Below are 17,618 nucleotides of genomic sequence, written 5' to 3' on the forward strand. Positions count from 1 at the left end.
ACACAATCACACGCACACACACAATCACACACGCACAATCACACACGCACAATCACACACACACAATCACACACACACAATCACACACACACACAATCACACACACACACAATCACACACACACACAATCACACACACACACACAATCACACACACACACAATCACACGCACACACAATCACACACCACAATCCAGTAAAACAAAGGCCCAACCAAATATTAGTTTAACAGTTAGGAGCCTATTTGCCACAAAGGAGTAACATCCACTTCCAAACAACTGAAGCAGTAAAGTGGTGCCTAGGTTCCACCCATGACACCACAATATATGTAACCACCAAAATGCAGAACTGCTGCATGTCTCATTCAAGAAAAACAAACCAATTTTACACCAAAATTGTAATGACCACATAATGTTTTCACAATTCTGAACAACAAAACAGGTGACACTGCATCAGATTTCAACTTTAGCATCATTGCCATAAGCCCCTATCACACATACGAAGCGGACACTGTAAACATTTCTGCAGTTATCTGCCATGAATGTGAAATGTTAAGATACAGCTAACAGATTCCAAACAAATGTTTGCAAGCTTCCATCTGGATAAAGGACACCTACATGTAATGCCCATGATTTAATGATGGCAGCACAGCCTCTCAAAGTTCAGACTGGCCTTATAACTGCTTGGACCTAGAGACATTCTGCCATCAGGTTTAAAAAGATTTTACCACGTCTTCTAAACTCTCACTTTATAGCAAGAGAAGGCAAACACCATGATTCTTTCTGCTTACATCACTAGTCTCAGTCTGAGAATGTGGAAGCGATCAGCATCATAAAATATTTTCCTTTAAAAAGAGTCAATTAAAAATAAATCCAAGTCCTGACAAAGTTCAGAGCACTAAGTTTGCCTTCAGTGTGTGGTTTCACCACAGTCACACAAATGTTAAGATTTCTTTTGTCCTTTTCCATATCTGGAGTCAAGTCCAAGACCTACAATTAATGAAAAAAATATAAAATGATTAGAAGGACTACAATATCATCAGGTTCATTGCATTAAAACAAAAGACAAACTCAAAATGCATTATTTAAGTAGTAAGATGAGACAATGTATATATTCTATAATAGAAGTACTCCTAGAATGATCGAAACACGAGACAAAAAGTACAGTTTTGTACCTACCATAAATGTAGCTGTTCGAGTGCTAATACAGCTGCAGTCATAACAGATGGGTTCTCCTGCCATCAGGCGGGTCCTCGGTCGGCCGAATTCCAAAGTCTAGGTCCGGCGTCAGTTGTCGTCACTTCTTCCCTGACGTCAGTGCGACAGGGGTATAAAAGAACCAGCCGACGCCATTTTCTTCAGTTTTTCTTGCCCCAGATGTCAGGTGCCCCCAGAAGGAAGGCAATACATAAATTTGTGTAATAAAGCAATGCCATATAATCAAAATACAGTAGTGCAAGCAAATACATCATGAATGAATACCCCAATCTGGTTGCATGAGGATATGTTAGCCAATAGGCCTGTCCCAAGAGGGGAAGGAGGGAGGGAAACCTGGACTGCAGCTGTATTAGCACTCTAACATCTACATTTATGGTAGGTACAAAACTGTACTATGTTCATCATGCATACAGCTGCAGTCATAACAGATGGGTAGAATCCCAAAGTTAAAAAAGGGGTGGTAGGCACTAGGTGGAACTAGGAGGAGCCAGAATGCCCTGCAAGACTGCAGTGGCAAAGCCCACTCTAGATTTGGAGTATAGTGGAAGGTGGTAGTGCTTGGAGAAGGTATGCACAGAACTCCAAGGGGCTGCTTCTAAAATACCTTTGGTAGGAACTCCTCTGAGAAAGGCTGCAGAGGTAGCCGTGGCCCTTGTGGAGTGAGATCTGATGCCTGTAGGTACAGTTTTGCCATGAAAAGAATAGCAAAAGCGTATGCAGTGGGCTATCCATTTTGAGATTGTCTGTTTGGAAATTGGCTTTCCTTGAGCTCCTATAGCATAGGACACAGAGCTGTTCTGATTTTCTGAAAGGCTTTGTTCTGTCCAAATAATAACGCAGTTGTCTATGGATGTCCAAGGAATGTAGTAATCTATCCCCTTTGTTTTAAGGATTAGGATAAAAGGAAGGTAAGTGTATGGCCTGATTCAAAGCTACCCTGGATACCACTTTTGGCATAAAGGACGGGTTGGTTCGTAATGAAACTCTGTCCTGATGGAAGATGATAAAAGGCTGCACAGCCATGAGAGCTTGTAGTTCTGAAACTCTACGAACTGAGGTAATAGCCAGAAGGAAAGCTGTTTTCCAGGACAAATATTGCAAATCTGATGAGGCAGCTGGCTCAAAAGGAGGCAAGGTCAGTTTTTCCAGAATGCAATTGAGATCCCAAGCAGGTATTGGTTGTTTCCTTGGGGGTTTTAGATTCTTAGCCCCTCTGAGGAACTGTCTTAAGAGGGGGTGAGAGAATAAGGGTGGATCAGTGTTGTATTCTGCAGAAATGGCTGAGGCATGGATTTTGATGGAGGAGAATGAAAGTCCACTGCTTAGCAGCTCAGCTAGATACTGTAATATTTGAGGTAAATTCAGTTTTCCAGAATCCTGGCCCTTTTTCTCATTCCAGACAAAACCGTTTCCATTTTGCGGAGTAAGCTTTTCTAGTAGACGGCCTTCTGGCCTCCAAAATGACATCCTGCACCTCCTTGGAGAGTAGGGTCTGTTGTGATGCTAAGGAATCTTCCATGCGGCTAGATTGAGTGTTTTTAGCTGACTGTGAAGAGTTTTGAAGCTGTGCTGAGTCAGGAGAAGAGGCATTAGAGGCAGGGTCCATGGTGGGGAATGCGTCAGGCTCCTCAGGAGTGGGTACCAGTGCTGTCTTGGCCAGTCTGGAGCAATGAGAATCATCTTTGGTCTGTCTGCTCTGGTTTTCAATAGAACTTTGGGCAGCAGAGGAAGAGGTGGGAAGGCATAAACTGTCATTGATGTCCAACTGAAAGAGAGTGTCTACTCTCCAGGCCTTTGGATGAAAAATCCTTGAGCAGAATTTTGTCAATTGGTGATTTTTGTGGGAGGCAAAGAAATCTATGTCTGGCCTTCCCCATGCTTGGATTATCTCTGTAAAAACTTGAGGATGCAACTTCCATTAGTGTGGATCTGTCATAGGTTCATAGGTTGGTACTAGGCTATCAGCCCTAGGGCCTATACAAGCCTAGCCATAACAATTCCCTGGCTATTTCTTCCCACATTACTTACTTTCCTGGACCCCTGTCTAGCAGGGCGACTGACGTGATCCCTGGGGTGAAATTCCTTTGTCCCATCCAATCGTCAAGGTTCCTCTTGAAGAGGTCCAAAGAGGCACTTTGCTTGACATGTATGGGCAATCTATTCCAGAGTCTGGGGAGTCTCTGGGTCAGGAACCTATCCCTCCAGCATGTTTTGTTTATTGTGATGACAAGGTTTAGATCCCTTAGGTTGTCTGCCAGCGTGTTTTCCTTGCCTGGCAAGTACTGTGCTTGTAGTTCGATTTGTAAGTCCATGGCCATGTTCCAAAGTGACAAGGCCAGTCTGCATAGGGGGTATGAATGTGTTCCTCCCTGCTTGTTTATGTACCACATTACTGTGGTGTTATCCGTTCTTATCAATAGTTGACCTGGTTGCAGAAGGTCTTTGAAAGCTATAATAGCATTTATTACTGCTAGCATTTTCTTTTGATTGATGTGAAGGTGCTTTTCTTTTTGGGACCATTTGCCATGAATGCACCGATCTGTCATGTGTGCCCCCCAGGCGTAGTCCGAGGCGTCTGTTGTGATGACTTGATTTGCTTGAGGCTTGCTGAATGGGAGACCTGTGTTTGTTTGGCATGCTTGAGCCCACCACAGAAATTCCTTTTGAAGACATGGAATTAGTGGTATTATTGTTTCCAAACTGTGGCTGTGTTGAGACCATAGGTTTTTCAGGTACCATTGAAGTTTCCTCATATGCAGCTTTGCACATGGGATTAGTAAGATGCAAGATGCCATGAATCCCAGAGCCTGCAGGATTTTCCTTGCAGTCAGCCTGGTGCAATTTGCTAGTGAGCTGAAGTATTGAGTTAGTTTCCCCTGCTTCTCTGGCGTGAGGTAGGCCATCTGGGTGTTTGTGTCCAAGTTGGCACCCAGGAAAATTATTTTCCGAGAGGGTATTAGCCTTGATTTCTTTTTGTTGACTGTGTATCCCAGAGAATTCAACAACATTGCTACATAAGCCAGATGTTTCAGAAGAATGTGCTTGCTGCCCGCTTGGATCAGGCAGTCGTCCAAATAGGGGTATATTTGTATCCCTTGAAATCTGCAGTAGGCAATTACTGATGCCAGGCATTTCGTGAATACTCTGGGCGCAGTAGATAAGCCGAAGGGCAATGCAGAGAATTGATAATGGGTTGAACCTGCAAGAAATCTGAGGTATCTTCTGCAATTTTGTCTGATTGGGACATGCAGGTATGCCTCCTTGAGGTCCAATGTTACCAGCCAAGACTCCTTGCCCAGCATGGGAAGAAGCTGCTGTAGAGTGAGCATCTTGAATTTTGGTACGAGTAGAAATGTGTTTAGGATGGATAGGTCCAAAATAGGTCTCCAATCTTTTCCCTTCCTTGGTACCAGGAATAGTCTAGAATAAAAACCTTGACCTTGTTCATGCGTAGGTACCTCTTGAATAGCTTTCATGTCTATGAGATCTGTAATTTGTCTTTGTGCCTCTGCCCTTTGATTGTGTGGCAGGTTTGGCATACCTCTCATTTTTGGAAGGGTGTGAAAATGGAATCTGTAGCCTCTGTTTATAATGTCCAGGATCCATTTGTCTTTTGTGACAATATGCCATTTTTTTGAAAATAATGCCAGTTTTCCGTCTAAGGGTGCTGGCCATTTGAGTCTTGCTTGGCATGCAAAGGGGAAAGTCATTGGGCTTGCTTTCTGAATGGTTGCGAGTTATCCTCAGCACCTCTTTGTGTAGGAGCTTGCCACTGTCTGCCTCTAAACGATCCTTGGGATTGCCCTCTGCCCCTCGGGCACCTGTATCTACCTCTTTGGGGTCTGTCCGTGGCTGGAAAGGACCAATTTTTGGAAGGCCAATTTCAACTGAAACGTGGGGTTTGTACCTGTAGAAAATCTTTCACAGTTTGCATTGATTTAGCCTTTTCCTCCATTTTCCTTAATACCTCCTCAGCATTAGCACCAAATACATCCTTTTGTAGAAGGGCATCTAGTAATTTAGCTTTGACATGATCTGGCAAAGTTTGTTCCTTGAGCCAGGCATGTCTACGTATGACTGATCCTGTAACAGCAGCTCTACATGAGGCCTATAAAGCATCAAAACCACATTGTAAGGTATGTGTACCCACTTGTTCTGCACTATGCATCAAATCCTGCAACGCCTTCAAGCCTGGTTGTTCAGGTTGTGACATTTTACTTTTCAATTGTGATAAAAACTGTTGGTACTTTAGCATATGGAACTGACAGTTTAATGCCCTCATGGTTAAGGTAGCCGAGGTATATACCTTTTTTCCCCACCTTTCTAAGGATCTGGAATCTCTCTCGGAAGGCAATGGATTTTTAGCAGTGGAGGCCTTAATTCCCTTGGGGCCCTGTGAGATGGTTTCTAGGTCAGCAGCATGGCTTTTGTATAGAAATTGGTGTGAGTCAGGAACTCTGTAGCACCTGTCAGGCTTGACTGGGGCTGGAGGTAGAGAATCCGGGTTAAGGCAGGCCTCCGAGTACACATCATCTAGTATGTCCAAGACAGGAGGTATAGCCAGAGGCCTGTGCTGAGGTAGCAAGAGAAATTCCCTAAGCCTTTTCTTGGAATCTGAATAACCTTGGCCTTCCCAGTGGAAGTGTTCTCTTAAGGTATGCAAAGTTTCCTCAAATGAGTAATCCTCTGGGGGGGATACAGAGGGAATGGACTCCTCTGCATCAGAGTCTTTAAAAGGGGAGTAAGAATGTTCCTGATCATCAGAGTGCTCTGAAATAATGGAGCCCTGATCAGAGGAGGGGGATTCTTCCTCCACTCTGGGCCTTTTGTCCGGGGGTTGAGAACCCTGATAAGAGTAATTAAATCCTCAGCCATTTTAAGCATCTGTTTTTTAGGCATGGGGCCTGGAGATGGGCCCTGTGTAGCTTGTCTCTTAGAATGCATGGCTGCTTTAGACTTAGTGAAAGCCTTGATGGAAAATGAAGAGGAAGGTCTAAAGACACCTTGAGAGGAGGTAGGCCTGTCCACATTTTGAGATTCACTGCCAAGAGTGGCTTCAGTATCTGTAGTCGGGGTGTGGGCTGAGGAGCCTGCGACCTCGGGCACAGGAGACACCGCCAATGAAGTGTCGTCGGTAGTCAGGGGCTGCGTAGGCGCCTCGCTGAGAACTGGACCACGTGTAGTCGGCTTTGGCGTGGTGTCGGTAGAGGCCGCGGACCTCGTGTGTCAGTCCTTATCTTTGCGCTTTTTAGACAAAACTGGAGTCAGAGTATCCGACGACATAATATAGTTAAATGTTTTGCCAAAATAATGCTGGGCGAACTCCGCCCAGTTTGTTGAATGTAGCACAAAAGCGACAGACCAAGATGTCGTGGTCTGGGCATAAACAAGGAATACAGAGGGAATGGAAATCCTTATGCGGTATTTGTTTCCCACATGAAATACAATTATTAACTTTGTCTGACATCGGTCTGAGGCAAGAAAAGTTTCCCCAACGGGATACTTCGCTTAATTTCAGGAGCTGGCCGACCGGCACTTGCGAACTGCTTCTGCTTCGGGCACCGCGCGGCAAGGAAGACTGAAGAAAATGGCGTCGGCTGGTTCTTTTATACCCCTGTCGCACTGACGTCAGGGAAGAAGCGACAACAACCGACGCCGGACCTAGACTTTGGAATTCGTCCGACTGAGGACCGGCCTGACGGCAGGAGAACCCATCTGTTATGACTGCAGCTGTATGCTCGAACATCACTTTTCTGACTACCCCTTAAACTGGCAGCATTAAACAAGTAAATGACTATGAAAAGTCATGTTGCACTTGCACAAAAGTTTTGCTTATCTCATTTATACATACAGCCATTTTACACACAGTGATGTCCGATTATTGTAAGATCAATGCGTCAGAAATCTTTCCACTCTATTACAAAATTAAAACTAATAACTCAAAACATTCCGAGAGACTTATAAGGAAGTAAGAATGCATTACTTTCACAGATTTCATGAAGCAAACTAAGAAACACAAAAAGCAAAACAGCAAATGGAAACAGTGTCAGTGGATCAACAGGTAGCACATTCACCTTCAGTGGTGCAAGACCAGGAGACTGGGGACTACATTAAAATCGCAAGGGCTTGGATACATTTTCCAACAATAACACTGTAGAGTAGCAAAAATCGGGTATGTGATACTCCTAAGCATGCTGTCTTTTGGAGGAGATGCTAAACAGACGTCCATCTGCCTGAGCTTTTGGTAACTCGGGTGGACTTAATAGATCCATGAGCACTTAACAAAAAGAGCAAGGCAAGTTCACTGGTGTCCTGGTCAAATTTCCCCTACTCAGAAGAAATACTGCCTTGGGTCATTACTACCACCGGTGAGACCATCTCAGTCAAAGTGTATATATAATTATAAAATATTTTTATATACACCGAGTGGTAACCTCTCTTGTGGGGGTCCACACTCTGATCTCTATATACACTATATACACACAAAACAAAGTACGCAGTGTGTACATATATATATATTTGTATATGTACACATATACTTAAAAAATGTCAGTGTACTGAAATTAAATGAAACACCCAAATAATTAACATTTACAAAGTCAACAACAAAACATCAACTTTGCAAATATCGGCACACTACTACACATACATCAAATTTTTTATTTTGTCGCATACAAAACTTGAACTTAAAATAATACATCATTTTTGCAGGGGCACAAGCCACCCTGCACCCCCACTTTCTGCTAATTATATATACCAACTCAAGATTGCACAATCTCAAGGAAAAGACATACTTCCCTACCCAAGAACTGTGCGATCTCACACATCTGTCGACTATATTCCTGGAGTTCATAAACTCAAATGCCATGGAAAGTACAGTTTTGTACCTACCATAAATGTAGATGTCCGAACTGGATAGCATCTGCAGTCATAACAAGTGGGTTGTCCTGTCGTCAGGCAGCCCTGCAGTCGGCCGGATTCCAAAGTCGGGTCCGCTTCGCTGATGTCGCACTCCACCCGACGTCATCTCTGTTGGTCTTCGGGTATAAAAGCATCAGCCGACGCCATTTTCCTCAGTGTTTCTTGCCCCAGATGCCAGTAGCCCTCTTGCAGGCTAAAATTTGGATAGATGCCAATGTTTCCAAATAGATAGAGGTAAACACAACAATAAGCATATATGTACATATATACAAACAAATACACCATAAAAGACTCCCCAACAGCTAGCTATTAGGAGGGTAAACACCCTAGGAGTACCACAGAGGGAAGGAGGGAGGGTAATCCTGACTGCAGATGCTATCCAGTTCGGACATCTACATTTATGGTAGGTACAAAACTGTACTATGTCCTTCATGGATGCATCTGCAGTCATAACAAGTGGGTAGAATACCATAGCCAACTAGGGAGGAGGATAAAAGTAGATTATGGTGTGTTTAGGATCCCTTGCAGTACAGCAGTGGCAAACCCTGCTCGGGATCTGGAATATAGAGGCAAATTATAATGCTTGGCAAATGTATGCACGGAGGTCCAAGTAGCCGCCTCAATAATGTCTTTGGTTGCCACCTCGTAAGAAGGCTGTGGTAGTGGCTGTTGCCCTTGTAGAATGAGGTCTTATGTTCTGTGGAATTGGTTTTCCATGGAAGGAGTAACAGTATCGTATGCAATTTCCTATCCATTTGGAGATTGTCTGTTTGGAAATAGCTTTTCCTTCCCTTCCTGTTGCATAGGCTACAAAAAGTTGGTCAGTCTTTCTGCTATTTTTTGTTCTGTCCAAGTAGTAGCGTAGCTGTCTATGTACATCCAAGGTATGCAGTATTCTTTCCTCTCTGTTTTGTGGGTTGGGAAAGAAGGTAGGTAGGTGGATTGCCTGGTTTAAAGATACTCTGGATACCACCTTGGGCATAAATGTAGGATTAGTTCTCATGGACACTCTATCTTGGTGGAAGATTAGGAAGGGTTGCACTGCCATTAAGGCCTGTAGTTCTGAAACCCTCCTTGCTGAAGTAATTGCCAGTAGGAAAGCAGTTTTCCATGACAGGTGTTGTAGGTCTGCTGTTGCTGCTGGTTCAAAGGGTGATGGTGTCAACTTTTCTAGCACAAAGTTTAAATCCCAGGCTGGTAATGGTGGTTTCCTTGGAGGTTTTACATTCTTGATTCCTCTGAGGAACTGCCTGAGCAAAGGGTGCTAAAAACAGGTGGATCAAAGCTGTATTCTGCTGAAATAGCGGATGCATGTATCTTGATGGAGGAGTAGGACAGGCCTGGATGAAGAAGTTCGGCCAGATACTCCAGAATGTTAGGCATATCTATGTTTGACACATCTTTTCCTCTTTCGGTACTCCAAATGACAAACCTTTTCCATTTTCCAGCATAGTTCCTTCTTGTTGAAGGTCTGCGTGCTTCAAGAATAATGTCTAACTCTTTGGGAAAGTTCTGGATTAGCTGCTGCTATGTGATGTTCCATGCAGTCAGTTGCAGCGTTTTTAGGTTTGGATGTATGATGCTGTAGTTGTTCTGAGTTAACATCAAAGGCATCAGGGGTATTGGCCACATATTGTTTCGAGACATGCTCTTCAGTAGTGGGTACCAGTGTTGTCTTGGCCAGTTTGGAGCTATCAGGATTATCCTTGGACGTTCTTCCTTGATTTTTTAGTAGTACCTTGTGTATCAAAGGAAGAGGTGGGAATGCATATGCTGTTAGGCCTTTCCAGTTGAAGGAGAGTGTGTCCACTTTCCATGCTAGTGGGTGGAATGTCCTTGTGCAGAATTTTTGAGCTGGTGATTGAGAGGTGATGCGAATAGGTCTATCTGTGGCATTCCCCATTTCTTTGAGATGGTCTTGAAGATGTCCGGGTGCAGCTTCCATTCGTGGGCATCCGGTGGTTCTGCTTAATATGTCTGCTAGAGTATTGTCTTTCCGTACAAACATTGCCTGTAACTGAATGTTGTAGCTGAGTGCCAGGGTCCACAGCTCCAAGGTCATTCTGCATAGGGGTATGAATGAGTGCCTCCCTGTTTGTTGATGTACCACATGACTGTGGTGTTGTCTGTCCTTATCATCAACTGGCCCTCTTTCAGGAATGGTTTGAACTTTTGGATTGCCAGTTTTACTGCCAGCATTTCTTTTAGATTGATGTGCAGGTGAAGTTGATCCTGTGTCCACAATCCTTGCACGCATTTGTCCAGCATGTGGGCCCCGCATCCTAGGTCTGAAGCGACTGTTGTGATGGTCTGGCTTGGTTGACATCTGCGAAAGGGTAGGCCTGGGTTTGACTGGCATGCCTGAGCCCACCATAGGAACTCCTGTTTTAAGCATGGAATTAGTGGGATTTCTGTTTCTAGACTGTGTCTGTGTTGGGACCATAAATTCTTTAGGTACCACTGTAGTTTCCTCATATGTAGTCTGGCAAATGGGACCAAGATTATGCATGATGCCATGAAGCCCAAGGCCTGCAGAAATTTTCTTGCTGTTAACTCGTTCAGTTTTGTTAGTGCCAAGAAGTAAAGAGGAAGTTCTTTTGTTTTTCTGTAGTCAGGAATGCCATTTGTTGTACTGTGTCCAATTCCCAAGAATGTCCTTGTTTGGGATGGTATCAGCCTTGACTTTTGTAAATTGACTGTGTATCCCAGTCCTTGTAGCAAGTAAATGACCCTTTGTAAATCTGTTGTCAGCTTGCTTTTGTTGTCCCCTTGTAGTAGGCAGTCGTCCAGGTATGGGTAAATCTGAATTCCCTGTAGTCTGCAATGGGCGATTACTGATGCCAGGCATTTTGTGAATACTCTGGGCAGTAGATAAGCCAAAGGGCAATGCTGAGAATTGATAGTGCTCTGATCCTGCAAGAAATCTGAGGTATCTTCTGCAGATTGGTCGAATGGGGACGTGCAGGTATGCCTCCTTGAGATCTAGAGTTACCAGCCAAGACTCCTTGCCCAGCATGGGAAGAAGTTGCTGTAGGGTCAGCATTTTGAATTTTGGGACAATGATGTATGTATTTAAGGTGGACAGGTCGAGAATTGGTCTCCAACTTTTTCCTTTCTTGGAACTAGGAATAGTCTGGAATAGAACCCTTTCCTTGTTCTGTTGTTGGCACTCTTTCCACAGCTCTCATGTTTGCTAACTCCATTACCTGGCGTAGAGCCTCTGTTTTTTGATTTGGAGGTAGATTTGGCATTCCTCTTTGACTGGTAAAGTGTGGAAGTGAAACCGTAACCTTGATCTATGGTTTGTAAAATCCACTTGTCTTTTGTTATGTAGTGCCAGTTCTTTGAAAATAAGGTTAACTTTCCGCCTAGAGGAGCTGCTATTTGTTCCCTGGTAGGCGGAGTTAGGATTAAGTCACTGTGGTTGTGCTGATGTAGTGGCAGTGGCTGCGTCTGTGCCTCTGTTGTTACCTTGCCACTGTCGTCCTCTGTAGGCACCTCCTCTGGATTGGTTTCTGCCTCTGGAACGCCTATTCCTGCCCCTTTGAAATTTTGTGGAGTCAGGAAAGGACCAATTTTGGCAGGCCAGTTCCTGCTAAACCTTGGAGGTTGAACCTGCAAGAAATCTTTAACAGTTTGAACAGATTTTGCCTTTTCTTCCATTTTCTTCATAACCTGCTGGGCAGGTGTACCAAACAAACTTGTCTTGTCCATAGGAGCATCTAGCAACTTAGCTTTAACATGATCCGTAAAGCTTGTTCCTTTAGCCATGCATGCCTTCTTATCACTGTGCCTGTCATGGCTGATCTAAATGAAGCCTCCAGTGCATCATAGCCACATTTTAAGGAATGGTTGCTAACCTGTTGTATGTTATTTACCATCTCTAATACATATTTCTTATCAAGAGATTCATCAGTGGTTAGTTTTTAGTTAACTGATCAAGCATAAACTCTTGGTATTGTATCATGTGAAACTGACAGTTTAAAGCTCTAGCTGAGAGAGTAGCTGAAGTGTAGACCTTTTACCCCATCTGTCTAATGACCTTGCTTCCCTTTCAGAAGGAATAGGGTTTTAGCTGTGGTGTGCTACTGCCTTGGGACCCTGGGATATAGTTTCTGGGTCTGCAAGTGGGGCCTTGTAAAGGTGGTGATGAGTATCTGGCACCCTGTAAAATCTGTCTGGTTTGGCAGGGGCTGGGGGTAAAGAATCTGGAGCGGAGCAAACATCATTGAAAGCATCATCCACCACAGAGAGAACAGGAGGTATAGCTAAGGGCCTGTGCTGTGGGAGGTGCAGAAAGGTCCTAAGTCTTTTTCTGGAGTCTGAAAAATCCTGTTGCTGCCATTGGAACTGTTCTCGCATGGCATGCAAGGTTTCCCCAAAGGAGAATTCTTCTGGTGGGGAAGCAGCTGGAATGGATTCTTCAGCATCAGAATCTTCAAAATTGGAGAAGGGAGCCTCTGGCTGGTCAGTAATGTCTGATTCATCAGCAGAATCATCAGAAGACACTGGCTCAGGGGGCTCTGCCCTAGGTCTCTTCTCTGGGGCTGAGAGGCCCTGTCTGGGTGAGATTGAGATCCTCTAATTAAAGAAATTAAATCTTCTGCCAAAGAAAGCATTTGAGAACTAGAAGAGGGCCTGGATGTGGGGGGTTTAACAGGCACTGATTTAGTAGTCTTGGCTGCTTTAGCCCTGGCGAAGGCCTTAATGGACATGGCTGCTGGAGGCCTAGCAGCACCACGTGCTGGGGTAGAGACATCCAAGGGATGGTGTCTGATAAGTCAACCACCGTAGTGGGTAAAATTTCTGAGGTCGATTCAAGAGTTATAGCAGGGGCCTCAGTTGTAAGAATAGGTTCAGCTGTACTTTGATCAGTTTTCTCGGTTTCGGCTGAAACCGAGACACTCGCGGTTTGCTTTAGCATGGTGTGGGCCGAAACCGCGGACCGCGAGTGTCGGTCTTTATCTTTGCGTTTTTGGTAGATTGGGTAGTCGGAGGATCCGACGGCATAATGTACGCAAAATCAGTACCGAAAAACTGTTCTGCAAACTCCGACCGACGCCTAAGCGTCGGTTGAAGGAGGCACAGGCGAACAGGCTGCTACGTGGGCTGGGCCTAAACAAGGCAGACAGTAAGAGTGGAAATCTTTATGAGGTATTTGTTTCCCACAGGTTAAACAATTGTTAACTTTTCTGACATCGGCTGAGGCAAGAAAGAGTCCCCAACGGGTACTTAGCTTTAGAAGTCTTCAAGTAGTATTCGGTAGAAGTAATCTCTGGATCCGACCGACCGGCACTTGCGAACAGCTTCTGCTTGGCCATGCGGCAAGAAAGACTGAGGAAAATGGCGCCGGCTGATGCTTTTATACCGAAGACCAACAGAGATGACGCCGGGTGGAGTGCGACATCAGCGAAGCCGGACCCGGACTTTGGAATCCGGCCGACTGCAGGGCTGCCTGACGACAGGACAACCCACTTGTTATGACTGCAGATGCATCCATGAAGGACATCAACTAGCCACCATCCCCACAAGAGGAGAAAACATACTTGATCTCATCATCACGAACATGGGATCAAAATGTTCAACACCGGAAGTATACCCCTCACTGGTGAGATCAGATCATAAACTAATCTCGCTGGAGGTCCTCATCCCGCCCCCACCTGAAACAAAAAAGACCACAGTGAAAAACTTCTCAAAAGCCGAATTCACACTTCTAAAAACTAGTGTGGTCTCCTTTAAGGCCCCTGAGCCAGTGGTAAACATTACTCAAACCGCTGAATCACTTACAAATGCCTTCTACCAGCACCTACAGGACTGCATGGATCAGGCAATCCCAAACAAAACTAAGACTCTCTGTACCAAAGGCAAGCGTCCAGTCTGGTGGACCCCAGCCATAAACAAGCTCTACAACAAAAGGAGGAAGCTACTACAAGATAGAGCAAAATCCTTGAAAGGTAAGACACCTTTGATCATTATAAGTAAAAACTAAGAGCTCTCATAAAATCATCCAAGGCAAATTTTGAGAGAAAAATCGCCAAGGACTCTAAAGAGAATCATAAGGCCTTCTTTAGCTATGTTAGAAACCTAGGAGGAAACTCCCAGATATGCTCAGAATTAGTTCAAAATGATGTGAAAATTACTGAACCTACACACATTGCCAACATACTGGCTGACAGGTTCAGTGCAAACTCCCTCCCCAAAGGAGAGATATCTATTCCAGAGGATTGTAGCCCCCAAACATCTCCAACGCCTAGGTGAGAACTGCCTCACTAAGGCAAAAACACAGCATCCATGGGACCGGATGGTGTCCCCGTTGTGTGCTTCATGAACTCAACAAGGAATTAAACCCACAGTTAGGACAGCTGTTTAATCTTAGCCTCACCTCAGGATACGAGGAGTGGCGCACGGCGACTGTGGTCCCACTTCATAAGGGCGGTGCCTCCACAGACCCTGGAAATTACCGCCCCATTAGCTTGACAAGCCTTATCTGCAAAGCCATGGAGAGGATCATAATGGAACTCATAAATAAAGACATAGGGAACTTGCAGACTTTGGATCCAACCCAGTTTGGCTTTGTCAAAGGCAGATCCTGCCTCTTAAACTTGGTTGACTTTTTCGAGACAGTCACCAAGGCCATTGATGAGGAAAGGCAGTCCATACAGCCTACCTCGACCTGGCAAAGGCCTTACACAATACCCCACTCAGGTATCATCGAAAAACTCATCAGCTTGAATGTAAACCCATACATCACAAGATGGGTTGCAAACTGGCTAAGTGACAGAACCCACAGGGTCAGAGTTGCTGGAGCCATGTCAGACTCAAAGCCTGTCACAAGTGGTGTCCCACAGGGCTCAGTCCTGGGTCCACTCTTGTTCGGCATCTACTTTTCTGAAGTACAAGCAAACACAGGAGGGTTATGGCTGACAAAGTTTGCAGATGACTGCAAACTGGGCGCCATAGTCGAAAACACATCTGACACAGATATCCTCCAGAAGGGCCCCACAGAAACGGATAACTGGTGCCAGAGCCATGGCCTGAAGTTAAACGCCAAAAAATGCATAGTCATACCCTTCGGGAAAAACAAGGTTACCTCTAGCTACCATATAGGTGGCAATCCACTGAGCACAGCAAAAGTCATCAGAGATCTGGGGACCCAGGTTGACAGTAGCCTTTCGTTTGACACTCATGTTGCTAAAGTAGTTAGGAAAACCTTCTATATCACCCACCTGATCATGAAGGGATTCACATCTAGATCAAGGAGGTCATCATCCCCTGTACTCATCACTCATTAGACCTATGATCGAGTACAATGGCCCGTTTGGAATGTATCTGACCAGACACCTGCTGCAGCTTGAAAGGCCCCAAAAGTTCCTCACCAAAAGGATAAAGGGTCTCAAAAATATGTCTTATGCTGCCCGACTGAAAGAACTCCAGCTCTATTCAGTCTCACACGCTTGCTCAGAGGTGACCTGTGCCTGACATATAAGGCCATGTCAAACCCAGATTTGATGAATATGCTTCACCTCAAAAATCTAGATCCCTCAGAACCACAAGGGCGGGAGACTTAAACCTTGACACGGTTATAAATAGAACGTGCTGGAGGGACAGATTCATCACCCAGAGACTCCGTATGCTGTGGAACAAAATCCCGGTACATGTGAGGCAGAGCACCTCTCTGGCCTTGTTCAAGAGGAATCTTGACCAATGGATGGGAGATTGCAGATATACCCCAGGGATTACTTCAGTGTCACTGCTTGACAGAGGCACAGCAAAATGATAGGCATAGTTTTTATTCAAACTAAAGTGGTGGCGAAAGCCACATAACTATGGGCTAGGCTTATAAATGCCCTTGGGCAGATAGCCTAGTATGAACCTATGAACCTATATGTTTAGTCAACTAAATTTTATCAGCTAAACAGATGTTGACCAATGATGTACAAACACAAAAATTCTGGGGTCTCTCCCCATAGGGAAAGGGCAAAAAAAAGAAAAAATAAAGAAAAGCGACCATCAAAATTACAATTTTGCTGTTAACAATTATAAGGGGAACACTCTCTCTCTCTATGTTATTTTACACAATTGTTGCCCAGGTAAGTTCACTACACACAAGTCACTTTTCAGGGGCAACCTGGGAGAACTGACTGATTATGTCACTTACTCAAAGCCCCACAGAAGGCAAATGAAGGTTAAGCAACTAAATTTTGTATCCCAGGCACAGGCAGCAATTAGAGGACTAAAGCTTTTGAGATGTTAAACTAGCAAAACAGTTTCTGTGATGTCCCCCAAAGTCTAACAAACCCAGTATATCACTATACTGTGTCCAAAACAAATAACGAGGAAACTTCTATGTGTGGAAGATCTAAGATTCCCTAGAGTTCAGGCAAATAATAAAAAACATACTGTGAACATCCAAACTAATAACAGGTGGTAGAAATACTTTCTTTAAAAATTTCCAAAGTATAAATCCACTAATCAAAGCAGGGAATCACAAGCTGGTTCAAGTCAAATCTTCTTTATTAAAAACACACAAACAAGTGATCCGAATAGAAATTGAAAAAAAGAAAGTGTAGAAATTCACCATTCCATTTAAATACCTGTTTTAAAAGCATGGGGTGGCTTAATAGGGCAACTGTGTTATAAGAGAGAGAATTAGCATGTTTACTTGCTAAAAAATCTGCCCCCATAAACCAGTGTGATATTCGACACAGTGCTGCACTACTTCAAACTCTGTGAATCCCAGATATGTTAAAATAAACTAAAAGCTAAACTAAAAATTACACAATTGCTAAAACTTCCTGAAAGCATTTCAGAGTAGTACCAAAAAAAAATGTTAACGAAAGTCTTCAAAATTTCATAGGAATCTTTTCTACCAACATTCAGAAACATTTTAAAAAACATTTTTAACCAACATCGCTTTTATCTAGAAGAACTTCCTCAGGTTTGATGTGAAGTGGGAAAAGTAACTAAAAATTAAATAAGAACAGTGTGAAGATAGGAGGTATTGCCATCTGTGCCAGGGAGAATAGGGCAGTGCATGTGTATCATGCGCCAGCACAGTTAGCTGGATTTTTGTTAATAGTTTTGTCATTTGATTATCACACTGACTTGTACAGATGCTTATGTTAAAAATGTATCAACAGTGTTAATATAACTGATTAAATGTATATGTTTAAACAAAGAATTCTGGAAGAGAAGAATAGAAGTTTTTGAAATTGTTCCATATTTTTTTAAATACTGCAACAGATCTTGGCAGGGTTCTGGATGTGCATTGTGCCAGGGTCAGGTGATCAAATGTGATGTCATTCCATAACCAGCATCGACAGGATGGAACTCACAGCAACTTGCTTTGTTTTCTTTGGAACCTAATATAAGAAAACTATGTCAGTTATCACAGTCAGTTGTTGAGTTCAGTTAGCTGGAAGCTCATCACCTTGCCGATGTAAGCATTTCAGCATCTAATCGTGCCTTGCTATATTAAGTT

The 17,618-nt window shown here is 43.9% G+C and overlaps 1 long non-coding RNA gene across 1 annotated transcript in view; it reads right to left on the reverse strand.

Annotated features, from left to right (window-relative positions):
- Positions 1-381: 381 nt before the first annotated feature.
- Positions 382-17,618, reverse strand: part of LOC122788130 — a 152,943-nt gene continuing 135,706 nt past the window's right edge. Inside the window, exon 2 of the long non-coding RNA XR_006362614.1 lies at positions 382-988. This is a non-coding gene — a long non-coding RNA (uncharacterized LOC122788130). The remainder of the gene's footprint in view (positions 989-17,618) is intronic.

This window comes from Protopterus annectens, chromosome 13.part0, assembly GCF_019279795.1.
Source record: "Protopterus annectens isolate FY-2018-M chromosome 13.part0, PAN1.0, whole genome shotgun sequence".
In the NCBI taxonomy this organism is placed as follows: domain Eukaryota; kingdom Metazoa; phylum Chordata; order Ceratodontiformes; family Protopteridae; genus Protopterus; species Protopterus annectens.